Source organism: Pagrus major, chromosome 24 (assembly GCF_040436345.1).
Source record: "Pagrus major chromosome 24, Pma_NU_1.0".
NCBI classification, from domain to species: domain Eukaryota; kingdom Metazoa; phylum Chordata; class Actinopteri; order Spariformes; family Sparidae; genus Pagrus; species Pagrus major.
This window is the reverse complement of record NC_133238.1, coordinates 13,875,219-13,895,754: the sequence shown is the minus strand read 5'-3', so window position 1 is coordinate 13,895,754 and position 20,536 is coordinate 13,875,219. Positions and strand designations below refer to the sequence as shown.

The window sequence follows — 20,536 nt, the reverse complement described above, 5'->3', positions numbered from 1 at the left end:
CAGAAGTTGACCTTTGCATATTTAATAAATATTGTAAAACAGTAAAATGTTCTGCCTTCAGTTCATATCTTTGTCTCAAGTGTTGAACTATATTTAACAGGTCAAAAATGAAGTTATTTGTTTTTCTATATTTTTTTGAATAATTGAAAAGTTTAATCGGCTGATATCAGTTATCAGAGTTTTCTACTCCTTAATATGGGTTCCGGTACCGGCCCCATGAAGCCCGGATGGGTCGGGCCCTTGTAACGTTAGATATAACACACAGCCTCTCCTCTCCTCAGCAGCAGGGGTCAGATCTCAGCAGGAGGTGAGTCACTGCTGTTTGTACACAGGAGGAACACTGTCGTCAGAGTTGTTGAGGGACAGACATGAAAAACTGTGAACCTGTCCTTTAATACTGATCCTGCTCTGACCTCCATCATCACTCTGAGGACATGAAGACCATCAGGACAACTGGTCAGACTGGATTTAATGAGGACAAACATCAACAGAGAGCAACATGAGGACAACTTACTGTCTGTCTGATGAACGCTGTTGTTTAAAATTAGTAACAATCTCCTTTGACTGGTCACTCCTGAAGGACACACAGCTGGGCTCAGGTCCAGGTCCAGGTCCAGGTCCAGGTCCAGGTCCAGTAGAGGCTGGTCTCCTGTTGGACAGAGAAGACGACCACCAGAGATGTTAATTGACTTTTTATTCTTCAGACACAGAAGCTGCTGGAGAAACTAGCAGCTATCAACAAGAAAAGGATCAACACACCAGAGTTCAGTAAACATGAAGCTGAATGATTTCAGTCTGTGGATCCTGAATTCATTCTGACAGACAACAAACTTTACTGTCGGTACATCAGACTAACAAGTCTTTGGAGGATCTCCACTTGTTCTGTGTAGCTCAGACTTCTGAAGCTTCATATTATCCTCAACTGAACTTTATAAAGTATTTTTACACAGAACAAGGACTGAAGTTTGTCCTCCATCATCACTCTGAGGACATGAAGACCATCAGGACAACTGGTCAGACTGGATTTAATGAGGACAAACATCAACAGAGAGCAACATGAGGACAACTCACTGTCTGTCTGATGAACGCTGTTGTTTAAAATTAGTAACAATCTCCTTTGACTGGTCACTCCTGAAGGACACACAGCTGGGCTCAGGTCCAGGTCCATGTTCAGGTCCAGGTCCAGGTCCAGGTCCAGGTCCAGGTTCAGGTTCAGGTCCAGGTCCAGGTCCAGGTCCAGGGGTTTTAGAGGGAGGGCCTCCCTCCTCTCTGTCCTCACACTGATTCATGCTGCTCAGCTCACACACACTTTCATCTGGAGAGGAAACACAAATCATTCATCTGCACATCAACTGAAATCAGCCTTTCCATCATGTCTCCTGTCAGAACATCAGCTGCTCCTCCACTGATTGGCTGCTTCATATCAGCGTCACATGAACGCTGCACTTCTACTGTCAGTCCACTAGATGGTGTCATGGAGCCATCAGACTGGAAGTGAGTCGTCTGCTCTGAACACCAGTTTAACCAGCGAGACACGACTGGACTCACTGTTCTAGAAACACCAGTAACAGTGGAGGAAAGTACATTTACTCGAGTACTACACGTAACTACAATCCTGAGGTACTTCAGTCACGTGTTTCCACTTCATGCAGCTGCTGCTGAGGGCTCAGTCTGTATGATGACGTCATAGTAAATGGTGGGCCACACTCATGTGTTTGGACTCATCTGAATCTCCAGGACAACACGTATCTGATCATTATGAACAAGAACCTGAACACCAACATATTATAAGTCACATCAGCTGCAGTCAGCAGCAGCAGGGAGAGGAGGAGGGACAGGAAGTCCCCAGACTCCCTTGAAAAATCGCTCCATTTTGTGAGTTGTTGAGTTAAGAGGACCTTTATAAACTGTGTGAAACGCTGTCGATGACAAATTCTGAATGATTCGGGCCTTCTCGTAAGTTCGGCCCATGTTACAGCCTCGTTTTAGGGGGTGCTGCAGCCCCCTCAGCACCTCCAGCTCCCGCATCCAGGCGAACAGCTGCTCTCCAGCCGCGTTTAGTGCGTCAGACAGCGGGAGAGCGGCGGCTCGTCTCGGCCTCCTCCACAGGCTGATTCAGGCAGGAAAAGCTGCCTTCAGTCATCAGTAAGTGGAGCTACACAGTGACAACCACTCTGTGCTCAGATACTGACCAACTAACTCCACTTCTACTCTGATTTCACCGCGTCATTAAAGTGTGAAACATTAGAAATGACCGTTAAATTACCTTCAAACGGAGAGAAGAAGCTGCTGCGACACGACGAGGATCAGTGAAAGTGAAAGTGAAAGTCAACTCTAAACCGGAAACAGCTGGGGGGGGGGGGGGCGGGGCGGGATTCATTTAAAAAAACAAAACATTTATTGCATAAACAGACAATAAACAAACAAAACAAATATATATATACATATATACATAGAGGAGTTTTAGCAAATCATATAATTGTTTGTAATAATTTATAATATTTCAAGGTTCTTACAGCTTTTCTGTCTTTCATGTTTTTTAGTAGCTGCATGTAAAATCTGTTTTCTATTTTAGATTCATAAACGTGTTTTTTTGGTGACCATTTACATTTATGGACGTAATATTTTCCTTGTAAAATAAAAAGATTCAACACAAACAATTCCTTTCCCTTAAGTTTTTTTCATCATGAGTGAGAATTGTATCTTGTTTTTAAGTTTAAGCTCGATGCCTGTCAAAGGTTCAAACATGTTTCCCAGTTCCATCCAAAACAAATAAGTGTAACGACATTCAAAACAAAGATGACACATATTTTCCTCCTGTTCACAAAAAGTGCAGTTGACATTAACACAAATGTGGAGATGATTGACAGGATAAACTGAATGTATGATCTTAAAAGAAACGTCCTTTATCTTGTCTGTGACACAGTTTCTGCTGCCTGAAGTCCACTGAGTCCAGTTCCTGCCGATACATTTTGAGTCCCAGAGCAGTTCAGCTGGTGGGGTCATCATTTCTTGGCAGAGTTTCCTTATATGTCTATTGGTGCATTTTTTGTCTGTTACATTTATACCATCTAACATTAAGTTTGCCTCAACGTGTACATTTATCTGTGGTCGACTATCTCCTCACAGTAACATCAACACTTCCGCAGCAATGCGGGTGCACTTGAAATGTTGGAGTGGCTTGTGAATGTCTGTCGAACATCCAACTTAAAACTAACTTCACTGAGGTGACATTGCTAACAAAGAGCAGCTTGTTACTGCACTTCGCTGGGTGGATGACACATACACAACAGACACACACAAGTCTCACTGTGCTGAATGACATTTTGAGACGGTGCAATTATTGCCTGTGTTGTGCAGAGGGCAGGCTTACGACGGCGCTGCCAACACGTCAGGTCACTTGAGGGCAGTCGCTGCGAGCTTTAACGTGCACGATCCTGCAGCTGTATTTGTGCACTGTTTGCCACGCTGCCTAAACTTATGCCTCCAAGACGCTGGGAAAAAATGCAAAGTGATGCCAGATGCATTGGATATTGTGCATGATGTGACACACCTGATTAAGCAAATCCCCCAAACGAAACCATTTCAGTCACTACAACACAAAATGAAACCCGACACACAAAACCTGCGAACCCTTTGTCCAACACATGGACGGGGAGAACTGGCGCTTTAAAGTCCGTTACTGACAACTACTCTGCGATGAAGAGTTTTCAGAAGGATCCCGTGATGGATGCGGTCGGAGAGCTGGAGGCATTTTGGCCATGCTTGAAAAGTTCAGCACCTATTTCGGTCTGCGCCTCGCTTATCTGGGTTTCTATCCGACCGAACAGCTGTCCAAGACATCACAAGCCACTGACACAATACTACAAGACGCAGAGGGAGCTTTGATTCAGCCACAGAGGTCAGATGAAGCATTTGACAGCTTCTTCAAGTCAGTGACAAGGTTTGACAGAAGGCCCACAGCTCCACACGTCCAGGTTACGGCTTGTCGCAGCGGCCTCTGGCAAACAGGTGACGCTCCCGTCTCCTGTGACTGCGACAGTCTGCGTGCACAGTTGAGCATGTTGCCAGACACCATAAAGACATCAGGGATTCAAACCAAGTCTGAAAAACATCAGTAAGGCTTTTAAGTGAAGCGATGACTGCTGACCCTGTGGCCAAAGCACTAGAGTCAGAAGTGCACAAACTGTTGTTCACGATCCCAGTCACGACAGCATCAGCTGAAAGATCTTTCTCAACTTTTGAAAAACAATCTCTTTTGATTGAGTTTGAAAATATAGCAGAGAAGCCTAAAATACACCGAAATGGATCGTTTTTTGCTCCCTAAAGTCCACGTTCCGAGTCACAACCTGAAGGCAAACGAGGCTGTGAAGGTGCAGACACACCGCTCGTTGTCAGGAGCCCCAGGAACAAGAACATCCGGAGGATGAAGACGAAGGAGAATCACCGGCGGCGGTTTCCATTGAGGATGCCAACGTTACGGTTTGTGCTGCAGGTGACATCAGCAACCATCTCCAACACGGCCCAAGACGGCCAGTCCTTCAAAAACACCCCACACGGCAACTCAGGAATCAGCAGAGAACTTTTAACAGAAGTTGGATGGATCAGTATTCATGGCTGGAGCACAGCGAGGCCAAAGATGCAGCATTTTGTTTTGCGTGCAGACATTTTGTGAAACGAGGGCACGGATTTCATGTAGAGCATTTAGCAGCAACGGATTTAACAACTGGCGGAAAGCATCAGCATCTCTGAGGAGCCATCATGAAAGCACGGGGCACACACTGTCTATGGAAGGACGGTGGAGACAAGCGGATCTAAAATAGCAAACATGCTTGATAAGGGACATCCTGCGTTAGTCATGGAGGACAGATGACAGCTGCTGCACGTCATTGCTGAGTTTGATCCAACGGTGGACAAGAAGTTAGCTACTAACCCACCAAACGCCAAATACGCTCACCAGGATATTCAACATGAGATATTTGCTGTAATGGCAGAACTGATAAGAAAGAAGTGATGAGGTGACAGATGCCGAGTGCTTTGCTGTTTTGGTGGATGAGAGTAAAGATAAAAGTAAAAAGGAGCACATTTCTGTTGTGTGCAGTATTTGCAGCCAGTCAGGGGAAGTGCATGAGGAGGTTTTGCATTTCACTGCTGCAGATGTGTTGGACTCTCTGCCAGCAGCAAACACACACTCAGTCAGTGTGATGTTGATACACATCGCTGTGTCGGTCAATGCTACGGCGGAGCATCTGTGACAGGGCCGGTTTTTGCTATGGACAATGTGGGCGACCGCCCGGGGCGAAATCTATGTGACACCTCTATGTGACACCTCTATGTGACACCTCTATGTGACACCTTACATAGAAACTTTGGCAACAGTTTCAATTACTTTCATTTTCTGGACATTTAAATTGCTGATGAAAAGTGAAATAAATGAAATGTGAGTGTTGAACATTAAAGAAACACTTCAGCTGACTCCAGATCAGTGACACAGTGACACAGTCATATAACAGAGGTCCTGTCACTGCAGCTCCATGACGCCATCTAGTGGACTGGTGGCAGCTTCCTCTGCTGTCCGGCTGCGTTCAGCTGACACTGATAAGAACCAGAACTTCAGAGGAGCAGAGACATCAAACTGTCTGACAACAACAGGAAGATGAGACGTGTGAAGGAGGAGCAGGAGGAGGAGGAGGAGCAGGAAGAGGAGGATCAGGAGGAGGATCAGTCACATCCTGATCATCCAGAGAGGTTTGACCCCTGGTGTCAGCTGCTGTAGAACTGGTCTGACTGGTCGCTGTTACTGGGAGGTCGAGTGGAGAGGAGGAGTTTCTATATCAGTGAGTTACAGAGAAATCAGCAGGAGAGGAGGCAGAGAAGACACACAGACATCTCCTCCTCCTCCTCCTCCGAAGAAGAAGAAGCTGCATGTGACGGAGAGCAGCTTCCTACAGAGCGTCTCCATCAGGCTGCACATGCAGAAATCACATGGCCGAGCAGGACGGAAACAAAATGACCAAAGCAGCTTCATAGCAGCCGCCTCACTACGTGTCGAGCACTGACTGGACGCAGAAGCGGCAGAGTCCGAGCAGAGGTGGTCCAGGTTGTCCACAGCAGCTGTGATCCAAATGTCTGCCGTCACCACAGACTATGAGCTCAAACACAAGTACCCGAGTAACACTGCTGCTTTGAATGTTCATGAAAACGCTCACGATACTTTTCTCATGAGCCTTTTCATGAACCTTGTATATGTAACAGCCTCGTATTAATAATTACTCCACTCCCTTCAGTTGAAACAATATCAGCCAACAAAAACCTTAAATCAATATTTCCCGCTGAGCGTCCTCACATCCTGTGTCCTGGAGCGCAGCAGAGAGGGCCGGGCTCTTTGGTAACTAACTGATCCAGTCATCGTAATCGATGTAGAAACACAAGACTAAATCAAAAAGCATTAAAGAATGAACAGCTGTTCATGTTTCACCACGTACGATTGTAGTTTTTGGATTTGAGGGCACAGCTCGTGTGGAGCGTCCTCAGCAGCTGCAGGATGGACTGTGTGATTCATGAAAGCCTGTCAGTGAAGTCAGCGGCAGCTCGGTGTGAGTCCTGATCACGATGCAGGCCCAGTTCTCGTAACTACACTGGACGAATAAACAGCGTTCACCTGTCAAACAGTATCCGAGGCGCAGGGACGCCACTGACTGTCGCGCATCATTTGGGCACGTGAAGAAAAAAAACGTAAACGTTTCTCGTGCTCACGAGAAGTTTCTCATGAAGTTACGTAGACTCAGGCGCTACGATGTCCATTTGGAAATCATGCGCACTGTCAAAACCACCAAAGAAGAGTGGCAGAACATTTACAACAGGTGCTGGAGGTTCTGTTGTGGACACCTACACTGCGCCGCTGTCCTGCCTTCTAGATTATTCCACCGCTGAACTTTCATCCTTTTTGCTGTTTGACCTTTGTCCTGTTAATTGATCTTATGTGTCATTTCAGCATAATTCTGAGGTCAACACCAGATGGGATAAAGTACCTCTGACCCTGCGAGTGGTGACGTACAGTCCTGACTCCCTGCTGGGAGGAGCCCCCCCCCTGTAGTTCCTGTGAAATCAGGTCACACCATGAAACAATATCCACCTGAAGCAAGAAACACTGAACGGTATCAGGCCCGTTTATGACTCTGTTCTGAGAGTTATAGTTTCAGTGTGATGACTCCCCCGTCAGAACATCCGTCTCTGGTTTGCATCTCCTGTGATGGTACAGGCTACACTCGGACCCACTGGACACTCTGATAGTCCTGGAGTCCTCCACAGAGCGTCTCCTCACAATTTTCAAAGCCTTCTCACTTAATATGTTGATGATCTAAACTGCAGTTTGCTCAGACCTGTGTTACATGTCTGAGACGCGCTCACAGCTGAAGAAAACACACAAAAGCAAATGATGAGTTTTCTACGAATAATTGGATGTTGCCGACAATGGATCCCAAACTGTTCAGAGACACACCTCCCGTCCACGATTCGTGGTGAAAACCTCAGTGCAGTTGTTGATTCAGAGATGTTTTACAGACTGATCTGAAGCAGCATGCGGCCGTCTGCACCACAGATTTACACTTTCCTGTTCTGATGTCAGATCATTTTGCTTTTTTAGAGGGATTTTTTTTTCTTGTTTTTAAGAGCTGCCATTTTGTAGCTGTAGTACGGGAACTCAAAACATGAGACAAAGCTGACATGAGACATCTGGAGGATTCATGGATGTGGGAACCAGGAGTGCTGAGGGGGCTGCAGCATCCACTAACCCAAGGCTGTAACATACCCAATTTACAAGGAGGCCCAAATAATGAAGCATTCATCACTTCATACAGTTTATAAAGTTTCTCCGGACTCAACAACTGACTAAATTAAGTGATTTTATAAGGGAGTCTGGAGAATTTCTCTCCTTCTTCCTCTCCTTGGGTCAAATTGAGTCAGACAGAGTCAAACGAGCCGGAACAAGTGTAGAACAAACCAGCTGCTTTGATAAAAATCCCCAAATTTAATTTTGCGCTAAGATTTGGTCTGGTATGTGTGGTCCGACAGCAGGGGGCGTTAAAAACTACTCCTGCAGTTTAGCTTCCAGGCATTATTCAAACAACGCAGTTTAGCTTCCAGGCATTATTCAAACAACGCAGTTTAGCTTCCAGGCAGGGACGTACTGTCAATGAGAAATGGCCCTGGGCTTTTAGACTCGGACCGGTCCGACAGCCGTCAGCTTTTTAAATAACCTTCAACCATTCCACATCTTTCATACTGGATTGTTTGTATTCAACAGTTCAAGGCAGCAATGAAGTTCAGTGTCTTAGTGTGAATTTGCCTTCAGTTACATTTACTGACTTTTATTTTCTAGTCTGTTCTATTTTAGCCCACTTTCCTGTTTCTTAACTTGTTTTAATGTTTTGTTTCTTGATGTCTTCCTACTTGTTTTAATGGATTTTAAATGCAATTTTTAATTTCTGTTAATGTAATGTAATGCTGGTTGTGCTCTGAAGCTGGTGAAAAACAACTGGTTGGCTCCTCCGTCTCTATATGAGCGTACGACAGTATCCTGCACTGGAAGCTTGAATAGCAGCATCATACATGTTTATCACTGAAAGACCTCGTAGTGTCCTGTGTGTGGTAAAGGAAATATTGTGGGTTTTGTAAATGATGAACAGAGATGCTAAAACACGTCACGTTGTAAGATTGTACAAGTAGTACAACAGGCTGCAGCTCCACAGTCATAACTTTCTGTCCAAGACGTCACTGTTGTCCCGTCACAGAGCTTCAAGCCTTTTTACCGACTTGTGAAAACATGTATCTGAAAACACAAAGGTGAATATCAAAGGTCGCTTGTCATTCAGTCAACTTGTGCGTTTTTTGAGTTTTATGAAAGCTGTCATGAGCTGATAAATCAGCTACAGAAAGCAGCTGTAAACACGGTTAGTTCTGCTGTAAAGTTTGACGATGGGCTCTGGTGACATTTACTCACCTTTAGAGCCTCAAGCAGTTTTTGGTGCCGGAGGTTGACGTCTCGCTCTTTAGCTTATCTTTTTCACCATCATGTCATTTCATCCTGTCAGCCTGTTGTCATGTTTCAGACCCTTCATTTCCTGCCCATGTCTTCTACCCTGCCCAGAGGGGTTCAAGGTCCCCGCTGGAAAAACCTGCAGAAACCAGTACAGCTGCTCACCAGCTGGTCCTGCAGGCTTTGACCGTCCCTCCCTGCTCTACTCAGTCTGTGTGTTCCCTGCTGTCATCCTGGTGTTTCTGCTCTCCGCTCAGTTTCACCTTTACCTTTTTACCGTAGTTGTCTTCGACTTGACTCCCGGCGTACCAAACCTTCTGCAAGACGACGAGTCTTTGATTGAGGGTCTGTCTGAGTCCTCCATCAGCTGCTGTTACAGGTATTTATAAAAATGGATCATATTGTTTATCATTTTCCAGAAGTGAGTTATGTTAACAGAAATATAGAGGGAAGAATGAGCAGCAGCACATTCGCCTCTTTCTGAATAGTTTATGAGCAGAGTTGGGTGAGATGCTTCGTCCATACGGTCGGACAGCAGAGGAGGGAACAGCTCCATTTCAGACTTCTGTTAAAGATATAATCTGTCAGATTTCTGCTATAATGTGTAAAAACAACTCGACATTTGTCAAGTTTCTTAAGCTTTGCCTTGCGATATCCCCACCTGAAAGGGACGGAGTCATCTACCCAGAGGTTTAACTGGAGTTCACTCAAATGACCAGGCAGCTTTTCCTTTTCTTCCTTTTGTTTTCCAAGTGCAGGCAGGTGAAGCCATCAGCCATTAGGTGAAACACCTTCCAATCATAGAAACACACAACAAGAAAACATGTTTAAATTCTGTACATAATGCCAATGATATTTCAAATGATTGTAACAGGAACTAAGTATACAAAAATACAAGATAAGTTTACAAAATAGCAGAAAAATAAACACCTAAATAAATAAATACTGTGAAACACAAACCTGTTTAAATTGCAAATTAAGTAACATAAAGTTGCCCACTGCTGCCAGCAAACAGCTGTTTGTTTGTTTGTTGTCAGGTAAGTGTGAATTTCACTTCTTAATATTTATTGTTTACTGCATTTTAACAGAAATTGTCTCAAACTGTATTTAACCATTAACTATGTATTTTAACATGAATTACTTTTTAACCTTAATCACATTTTATGGTCAAATTTAAATAAATACTGTGAAATTAGTCTTTACACAAATTACACAACTGTTTACATTCACATATGAAATGTCTGCATTGAATATTAGTATGAAATGCTCAAATCACGCTATATTTAAATTGCCTAATTGCTTTTGTGATTAACACACAACACAATCAATCTTCATTTCATAATTTACCAAAGATCACAGTGAAACCCTCAGACGTGCTCCGTACAGGCAGAACCACGGTGCAGATACTGGTCCAAAGTGATGCCGTCTTCTGTGTCCTCTCCCTCCATCATGCATCATTTAATGTGATGCATATTCTGAATATTCTGCTTTTATTGCTGCTAGTGTTATTTGCTTTAACCTTACCAAGCCTGTTTAAGACACACACACACACACACACACACACACACACACACACACACACACACAGATGAATTTAGCCTAACTTTGGGGCATTATTCAGCCCATTTTCCGACCAGCTATCGTGCCATGCTGGCACCAATGGATGCCTTATATATTCTAGTTTCTATGATACCTGTATCTTTATTCTAGCTTTAATACTGAGCCATTGAAACGCGATAATTGTTTCACATTCATTCAAAAATTAGCGCGCTCATTTTGACCATAGCACTACTTTTTAGGTGTCTAGTTGCTTACGTCTGAAAAAAAGGCGAATGTCTGCCTGTCGCTGCAGCTTTGTCCGCCTGTCGCTTTGTCCGCCTGTCGCTTTGTCCGCCTGTCACTGCTGCTTTGTCCGCCTGTCGCTTTGTCCGCCTGTCGCTTTGTCCGCCTGTCGCTGCAGCTTTGTCCCCCTGTCGCTTTGTCCGCCTGTCGCTGCTGCTTTGTCCCCCTGTCGCTTTGTCCGCCTGTCGCTGCTGCTTTGTCCGCCTGTCGCTGAAAAAAAAAAGTCAGAACTCAGTCTTCGGGTCTTATTCGTGGGCACAGACTGTTACTGATACTGGCCGTCACCCAGAAACATCCCGGACATGACAAAGTACTCAGAACCTGTTAATGAAGTCATTCGGACGAAACAAGAGAAAAGAACTTAATAACAACGATGATCTGAAATGTTTCACACTGAGCTTCATAAAGTCTCACAGGCAGATTATCAGACATCCTGATGTGTTTGTACGTCAGTTACTGTGAACTACTGATCCTGACCGGACCTCCTGATCCTGACCGGACCTCCTGATCCTGACCGGACCTCCTGATCCTGACCGGGCCTCCTGATCCTGAGCACATCTGAATCATCTCTCACCATGACTGACATGAGCACAGTGAAAGAGGGCTGGACCCTAAAGAGAGGTAAGGAGGATGAGGATCAGTCAGTATTATCACAGAAGCCCTTTGGTTCAGTCTGATCACCATCAGCAACCAGAGAAGGTGTGTTTTTGAAAAGCTGACACTGACCTGCGGTGCTGGCTTTAACAGTGAATCACAGCACGCAGAGTGAAAGATGTTTTTCACCAGAAGCTGAAGGTTGGAGGACACATGACAGTGTAGAGGGGAATGTGTTATATGGGTTTTACTGCGGCCTGTTTGTGAAGCTGCCCTCTGGCCAACGCCGACGCAGTGTCACGGCTTCTTCCCTCAGGCCGAACTGACAATAAACCAACATGACACACATGCAGACACAACCTGCTACTGTGCACACGGACTTTCTGTAAATACTTGTCTTTGTGTCTTATTTATATCTATTACTTGTTTATAATATATACATATACATTATGTATATATATATATTTCTATTTCAATTTAAGTCTGTTATTTTATTATTATTATTATTATTATTATTTATTATTGTTAATGTCTTTGCCTTGTATTTTCTGGTTGCACTATTTGTTGCACAGTTGATGGAGTGGTTGCAGTCTCATTTCACTGCTGCTGTACTTCTACACTTGCATGTGACAAATAAACCTTTGAATGTTGAATCTTGTTGATTCTGTCGTTCTGTTTCTCTGACTCAGGTGAATTTATAAAAAACTGGAGGCCCAGGTATTTCGTCCTGAAGAGCGATGGATCCTTCTTGGGTCACAAGGACAAGAACGGGCCTGCAGTCAACATCTTCACAGTGAAGAGTACGTCTGAACAACGGCCTGGTGTTGCATTGTCCTGTGCCCAGCGTCTTCCTGTTAACACTCATCTGAGTTGTGTTCTTCACAGAGGCGCAGATTATGAAGGCTGACAAACCCAAACCCTTCATTTTAATTATACGGTGCCTTCAGTGGACCACATTGGTTGAACGCAACTTTGCTTTCGACAGCCATGAGGAGAGGTAAGAACAGGCTCGAATAAAAGCTTCTCACCTCTGAGTGGCCTCTGACGTACTAACAATCGATGGGATCTTTGCTCCTCAGAGAGGAGTGGATATCAGCAATCCAGTCTATGATCAATAGTGCCCGGTCGCAGGAAGAGGAGAAGAATGCGAATGTGTCCAAGAGGGACGGCGAAGTGGTGAGATGATCATGATGACGGCAGCGGGACGACATTTTGGCAGGGTTTGATTTTCCCTCATCAGGGAACATGGAAGCAGTTTGAGACATTTCTGCCACTTCAAGTTTGATTTGTACTTCATGAGTCGTCTGTTAGTTTAAATCTGTAACCTCAGTCATCGTCTCCTCCTGATGATATAAAGTCAGGCTCAGCCATCATCTCCTCCTGATGATATAAAGTCAGGCTCAGTCATCGTCTCCTCCTGATGATATAAAAGTCAGGCTCAGCCATCGTCTCCTCCTGATGATATAAAGTCAGGCTTAGTCATCGTCTCCTCCTGATGATATAAAGTCAGGCTCAGTCATCATCTCCTCCTGATGATATAAAGTCAGGCTCAGTCATCATCTCCTCCTGATGATATAAAGTCAGGCTCAGTCATCATCTCCTCCTGATGATATAAAGTCAGGCTCAGTCATCGTCTCCTCCTGATGATATAAAGTCAGGCTCAGCCATCGTCTCCTCCTGATGATATAAAGTCAGGCTCAGTCATCATCTCCTCCTGATGATATAAAGTCAGGCTCAGTCATCGTCTCCTCCTGATGATATAAAGTCAGGCTCAGTCATCATCTCCTCCTGATGATATAAAGTCAGGCTCAGCCATCGTCTCCTCCTGATGATATAAAGTCAGGCTCAGCCATCGTCTCCTCCTGATGATATAAAGTCAGGCTCAGCCATCGTCTCCTCCTGATGATATAAAGTCAGGCTTAGTCATCGTCTCCTCCTGATGATATAAAGTCAGGCTCAGCCATCGTCTCCTCCTGATGATATAAAGTCAGGCTCAGCCATCATCTCCTCCTGATGATATAAAGTCAGGCTCAGCCATCATCTCCTCCTGATGATATAAAGTCAGGCTCAGCCATCACCTCCTCCTGATGATATAAAGTCAGGCTCAGCCATCGTCTCCTCCTGATGATATAAAGTCAGGCTCAGCCATCGTCTCCTCTTGATGATATAAAGTCAGGCTCAGTCATCGTCTCCTCCTGATGATATAAAGTCAGGCTCAGCCATCATCTCCTCCTGATGATATAAAGTCAGGCTCAGCCATCATCTCCTCCTGATGATATAAAGTCAGGCTCAGCCATCATCTCCTCCTGATGATATAAAGTCAGGCTCAGCCATCATCTCCTCCTGATGATATAAAGTCAGGCTCAGCCATCATCTCCTCCTGATGATATAAAGTCAGGCTCAGCCATCATCTCCTCCTGATGATATAAAGTCAGGCTCAGCCATCATCTCCTCCTGATGATATAAAGTCAGGCTCAGCCATCATCTCCTCCTGATGATATAAAGTCAGGCTCAGTCATCATCTCCTCCTGATGATATAAAGTCAGGCTCAGCCATCGTCTCCTCCTGATGATATAAAGTCAGGCTCAGCCATCATCTCCTCCTGATGATATAAAGTCAGGCTCAGCCATCATCTCCTCCTGATGATATAAAGTCAGGTGAAGTCTCGTCGTCCACAGAACATTTCTGGAGCTTCACAGTAAAACAGAGTTGCAGCGTTCTGCTGAACAGCTGAAGCAGCTGGAGATGATTTAAACATCAGACGTCTCCATCAGCTCGTCTGTGATCACAGAGATCAACCTGATCTGAGGAGACCAGATTTAACCCTCGACATGAGGTCAGACGCTGATATACAAATAATATTTAAACATTTTATCTCTAAAAATAAAACAGCACCAACAGATATTTACATTACATTTGTCAGAAAGCAGTTGGACCCGTGTTGGTTTAGATTTACAAACTGTTACAGAATCAGTACAATCACAAACATCATGAATCCTCTCAGCTCGGCTTTTTGTTCATTTCAGACACTGAATGACTTTGACCTCCTGAGAACGATCGCAAAGGGGAAGTTTGGGAAGGTGATGTTGGCCAGAAACAAGACCACCAGAGAGTACCACGCCTTGAAACTTCTGAAACACGAGTACCTCACAGCCACAGTGAGTGATCAATGATCCCATTCCCATCACAAATATCTGTTTCTTTGTTGCCACAGATGGACAGTGTCACTGTCTAGTGTCACGCTCAGAAATGTTAAATCACCTTTTTGATGAGTGGACCTCGTCACCTGTCAGGGTTGGAGATATGACATGACGACGTGTCACAGACATGTATTAACTGACCACATCTCCGGTCAGCAGCTCGTAGGCAACAACAGGGCCGTGGTGGTTCTGGGTTAGGAGACCCGCTCTCATCTAGACCTTCATACCATGAATGCTGCAGTGTGTGTGAGACAAGTGTTTTCAACGTGTCTGATAATAATGTGTTTGCTGGCAGAGTGACGCCCCTGAAGAAGTGCCTGAACCCCCCTTCTTTCAGGTGAGAAACACTTCCAGCTCTGCTGTTTTCTTTCTAATGAGCCAAATCGTCTTCGGGTCGGTCTGGAAGCTCTCGGTGCTGAGCCCCTCTTGGCTTTTTCTTTCATTTTAAAAGTACTGATAATAAACTCCCTCTGTTTGCTTGGAGCGACCTTCTTACACATTACACCGTTAAAAGGCTTTTTCTTTTATCACGCCTGACGATGGGCTTCCTCTGATGCACATGACTTTTCACCTGGGCTGGTGATGGTGATGTGTTCAGGTCCATCTTTGCCTCTAATGGGATCGTCTTCTCCCTGCAGAAGAGGCTTCATGCCTTCAGATCTGAGGGTCGACTGTGTTTTGTGATGGACTACACAAACGGAGGCGAGGTGAGTTAACGCTCAGGTGAATGTCACATTAATCACATCGCCTGTTTTACTCCGTCTGCTCTCGCCTCTTTCAGCTCTTCTTCCACCTGTCAACGGACAAAGTGTTCACAGAGGATCGGACTCGTTTCTACGCTGCTGAGATTGTGTCAGTGCTCGAGTTCCTCCATTCACATGACATCATTTACGGCAATATGAAGGTGAACACTCCTCATACATTCATCAGTTCTGAAACTTGGCAGCTTGATCACCAGAATAAATGGGTTGGGTTGGGTTGGGTTAGGTAAATAGCTGTTTTAGTTGCCACAAAAACAGCTGAAATGATCCGACTTCCTGCCAAAACATTTGTTTTTTATCACCTTAGGTCTCCTTATAAATACCCAGTAGTGTCACGCTTATAAATGTTAGAAGACCTTTTTGAACAGTGGTCTCTGGGCTGCCAACATCATCAGCTGTAACTCCTCCACCTCCCTCAGCTCAAACACGTCATGTGAACGAGATATGAAACTGTACAGATGTGGACGTATCTGTGGTTTGCAGACATGTGAACATTGTCAAGGGTCAGATTTGACAATGAAATGAAAATCATCTCAGGTTATTTGTTCTGTATTGATTCTCTCCGTTAGAGAAGAAGTCTACGGTAGTTTTAGGTGAAAACTCAGCAGTCAGTCAGGACAGTCGTCTTGATGATATTTCTAACAGCTATAAAGCACAAAGAAATGTTTTCTCTGTTGGTTTGTTGGACACTACAGGCCAGAATGAAGACGTGTTTCATTAAAGTTTAAAAGCAACAAATCTCACAAGATCAACCACATCTGTGTCTGTGAGCTGATGTTGTCTTCCTCTCTCAGCTGGAGAAGCTGCTTCTGGATCATGACGGCCACATCAAACTCACTGACTCTGGTGTCGGTGAGGAAGGAGTCCTCAGTCCTGAATACATGGCACCTGAGGTGAGCAAGTCCAAAGTCAATGTCAAGTCAAGAAGATTCCTTAGCTCAGGCAAGTCACCCAGCGAGCAGCAAGCAGGACTTCAACCTTGATTTCTCAGGTTTCTAATCTAACACTGGCTGATATTCAGTCTGAACGTCTTTTCAACCATCTAAACTGAAGTTACAACATCACCGGGTCACAAAGTTGTGACAGACAGCTCTTTCCTCTGAGGTGTGCCTTCTTTTGGGCAGATTCACCACAAAGGCGAGCTTCAGTCCTAACTGGGAGCTGTGGAGCTGTCTGAACATGAGACTGAATCTTTTCACAATAAGAGTGAAATTAAACCCTTCTTATAATTGTGCTGCACATTAGACCAAAGTGTGACTGAGCTGTGTTCATACAGGTCCTGGAGGAAAACGACCCCAGTCAGTCTTTGGACTGGTGGGGTCTGGGTCTCATCTTATATGAGATGATGTGCGGCTGTCTGCCTTTTTACAACCGGGAACATGAGGTTCTGACTAAGCTCATTCTCAGCGAGGAGGTCAGCTTCCCCAGCAGCCTGTCGACCGAGGCGAGGTCACTGCTGGCTGGCCTGCTCACCAAGGACCCCACAAAGAGGTATCTGACCTGCTGATCCTGAGTGAGAGTCCTGTTAGATAATATACTATATAAATTCTTGATTCTTACATGATCTTGTTTGGACTGACAGGCTGGGCGGAGGTCCCACCGATGCTGGAGAAGTAAAGAGTCACGAGTTCTTCAGCGCCATCAACTGGCAGGATGTGGCAGAGAAGAAGGTGAGACACGATGAGGCTGGAGGAAGTAAAACTGATCCTCACCTTCACATCCACCACCAAACACCATCAACAGCGCACACTCAGGTCACACTGAGCGGGAGTCAGCTGATGGCGGCGGCGGCGTGAGAATACACTCAGCAGATCTCGTCATGTCTTTTAATGAACCTTGTTCCCCGTCTCCATGATACGCAAAGTATCGGCGCGACTCCCAGCGCCTCCTGTCACCGAACCAGAACCGGTTTCCATGGTAACGGGAAGCCGACCCTTCTTCTAAGAGCGAGTGGTACGGCATGTCGTTCAGTCCTGAAGCTGCCAGCTAGCTAAACTGGCTAATGACGTGGGAACACAACCACCTCTGATACAAAACTACTGTTACTGTTTTGCCCACTTTGCTAACGCTAAAGCCTCGAAAGTGCCGCCGGTGCGTCAGTTATTGTAATTCTTCGTTACTGAATCTACAATCCATCACTCATAATCGTTCCCCAGTTACCTCCCAGACCTGCACCAGTATCTAACTGGGCAGTCCTGTATCACCCATAACTGCTTTTCAGTAAATCAAGCTGATCCCATCGGGGAGAAGATTTAAAATCGTTTGCAAAAACATCCAGCTGCTGACTGTAGTCCAGTTTACTCTCCCTACAGATCTGGATCTGCTTGGATAAACCTATGAAAGAAAGGTGAAAACTGTTGGTACCGTTCTGAATCCCAATGATCTCAGCTGCACATTGGTGGCTAAAAAAATAAATACCAGCCACTCAGACATTATTCCCCGAGGAATTACCCAAAATGTTAAAAACGTCCGATCTCACAATGTTAAAAAAAAATGAGAAAACTTTCCTGGATCTATCCCTTTATCTGGATCAGCACCAAAAGTTAATGAGGTCTATCCTGGGCCATCCTCCATCCAAGTTTCACGGAAATCTGTGCTGTTGTTTTTGTGTAATCCTGCTGAAAAACCAACAAACTGACCGACCGACCGACCGACACCAAGCCGATATATTTTAGACATATCATCATCCCATGAATCCACCGTGATCAGAACTGAATGGCTCACCAGTCTTCTCCTCTCTCTGCGGCAGCTCACCCCCCCGTTCATACCTGAAGTGAAAACCGATGTGGACGGCACACCTGAGAGCTTCTCGCCCACCGCTTCAGAGTGTAAGTATCCTCCCACTGAGGTGGATCCACCACCATCCAGGACAAATGTCTGGTTTCTCTGCTGGAATGTGACCAATGAGTTCTGCTCTCTGGTTCTTACAGAGGACGTCGATCAGCTTCTGCTGCAGGCCACCGCTGACTGTACCGGATCAAAGTGAACCTCAGCAGGTCACAGATGAACCACGGATCATCTTAACGATCGCCTTTAATGGGAGTTCCTTCATGATGTTTCTGCAGAACACGGGCAGGTTTGTGGGTCAGGATCCCATCAGAGTCAGAGTGAGAAGATATGTAAGAATGTAAGAATTCTGCAATAAAGTGGCCCAAACCAAACGGACTTTGTTTTATATGTTGTTGAATTGTGTGCTCACATTATCCCAAATGATCACAATATGATCAATATCACTGAAAATTAATTTTACACATGTTTTTATGAGGAAATATATAAATTATGTATTACTGAAATCTCATTGGCTACATGATGCACCAATCATCTGGAGGCTGGCATGTGATTGGCTCAGGAGAGAGGAGAAAGAAGAGAGAGTGGGTCACTGGTCTACACCATCACTCATTGGCTGTTGTAGGCTCTAGGGCGGGCATAGAAGCTCCCAACTGGTCAAATGAGCGGCCATCTTAGGTATCTCCAGTATTCAAAGAAAGGTGTTTTGAAGTGTCATCACGTGTTTTTTGGACGTATGAAAACGTACACGACCAAAACTCGTCAACATTTAATGATGAAAACTGTGTTTTGGACTAAACGTGTCACTGACCTGATCTAGTTCAGGGTTTGATGCACAGCTGAAACACCAAGACGCCTCATCTGTGAGTTGGCAAAACTTTATTCGTGCTTGTTTGTTTGTTAGTTGAAGAATCTGAACTTTGGCCTGACTGCTCACTTAAACTGAGGCGTTAGCATGTTGGCTTAGTTGTGTTTATATGTGAGTGAGCTGGATGGAAAACCAGTAAGTTTTAATCCATTAAAATTCTGACACATCGTTTATTCTGGATCTGAGGACAGAAGCTGCTCAGGAGTGAGACATCTCGCTTCTTTTCTCATCTCTGTTGTCAGTTGCACATGCTCAGTACTGATCAGGCACTTTTTACAATATCTTTAACTTCAGTCTGTCTTTCAAACGATGTTCGAGCAGCTTGAACAGGTTTAAAGTTTGCTTCCACCAGCGTCCTGACAAGATCTAGTGGATTTAGTGAACCTGAGATAATAAATCCAGGCTGACGGTTAGGTTCAACGTTAAAATCCTGTATCAGTGTGTGATTGTTTGACTTTTGGTTTTAGTGTTTCTGACCTAAATGAAAGATTTATAGATGTTCAACTGTGGAACAAACCAATCAATCAATCAAGGAAATGGTAATTTCTATACTGATATATCATAATTATATAATGATGCATCATGTAACTCAGCTGAATTTGTTCCTCATGATCATTCATGGATATTTGAATCGTGCAGTTTATGCTTTCACCACTGGAGGGCGCCACATCACCACGAGTGAAGAGACTCTTCAGGTAAAGGAGATATCAGACACAGTACTTCTGTACTTCTACTGTAACTGCATGAAGCCTGTAATACTTGTGTACTTTTACCTTTAGCAGCTCCTGTCTGCACTGTACTCACAGATGTAATAGATTACTGTGATACTGAAGAAAACTTAAAAACATGAAGATTCTCAGTGGAGTTCTGCAGCTATAAGGAGCAACTTTATTCTATGTTTTAAGTGGATTCTGGGAAGTTGTGACAAGTATTTTAATTTTAATTTTAATTTTATAGACTTAATTAAATGATTAATCATCAAAAAATAATCAGTAGTTATTGTGTTTCTGCTACTACTTGCTAGCTGCTAACTGGCTGCAAATGTCAGCAACTAATCTCTATACAAAGTGTGCTGAATTAGCTGTTAGCACTTCCTGTTAGCATGGATGTACAGACGACTATCACTGGATTACTGTGATACTGAAGAAACCTTAAAAACATGAAGATTCTCAGGGGAGTTCTGAATGTGTCTCTCAGTGGATTTATGGACGTTTATCGTGGATGGAGATCGGAGATAACGGTTCCCTCAGGAGGTGAACGGATCAATATGTGTTTCATGTTCGCTGCTCTGAATGAAAAGTAGTTCTCACATGAAATGAGTGGATGAAGAAGATGAAACTGTTTTCTGTACTTTCCCTGTAAGGAGGTCAGAGTGCTCTGGTTTCAGTCTCTGAGGCTCAGGGAGGCTTTCAGCAGCCGCGACAAAAGGAAAAAGAAAATGGGCTCA

At 44.6% G+C, this 20,536-nt stretch overlaps 1 pseudogene; it reads left to right on the top strand.

Annotated features, from left to right (window-relative positions):
* The first annotated feature begins 11,454 nt into the window (after window positions 1–11,454).
* On the top strand, window positions 11,455–18,420 carry LOC140992467 (RAC-beta serine/threonine-protein kinase-like; annotated as a pseudogene).
* The last annotated feature ends 2,116 nt before the right edge of the window (window positions 18,421–20,536 follow it).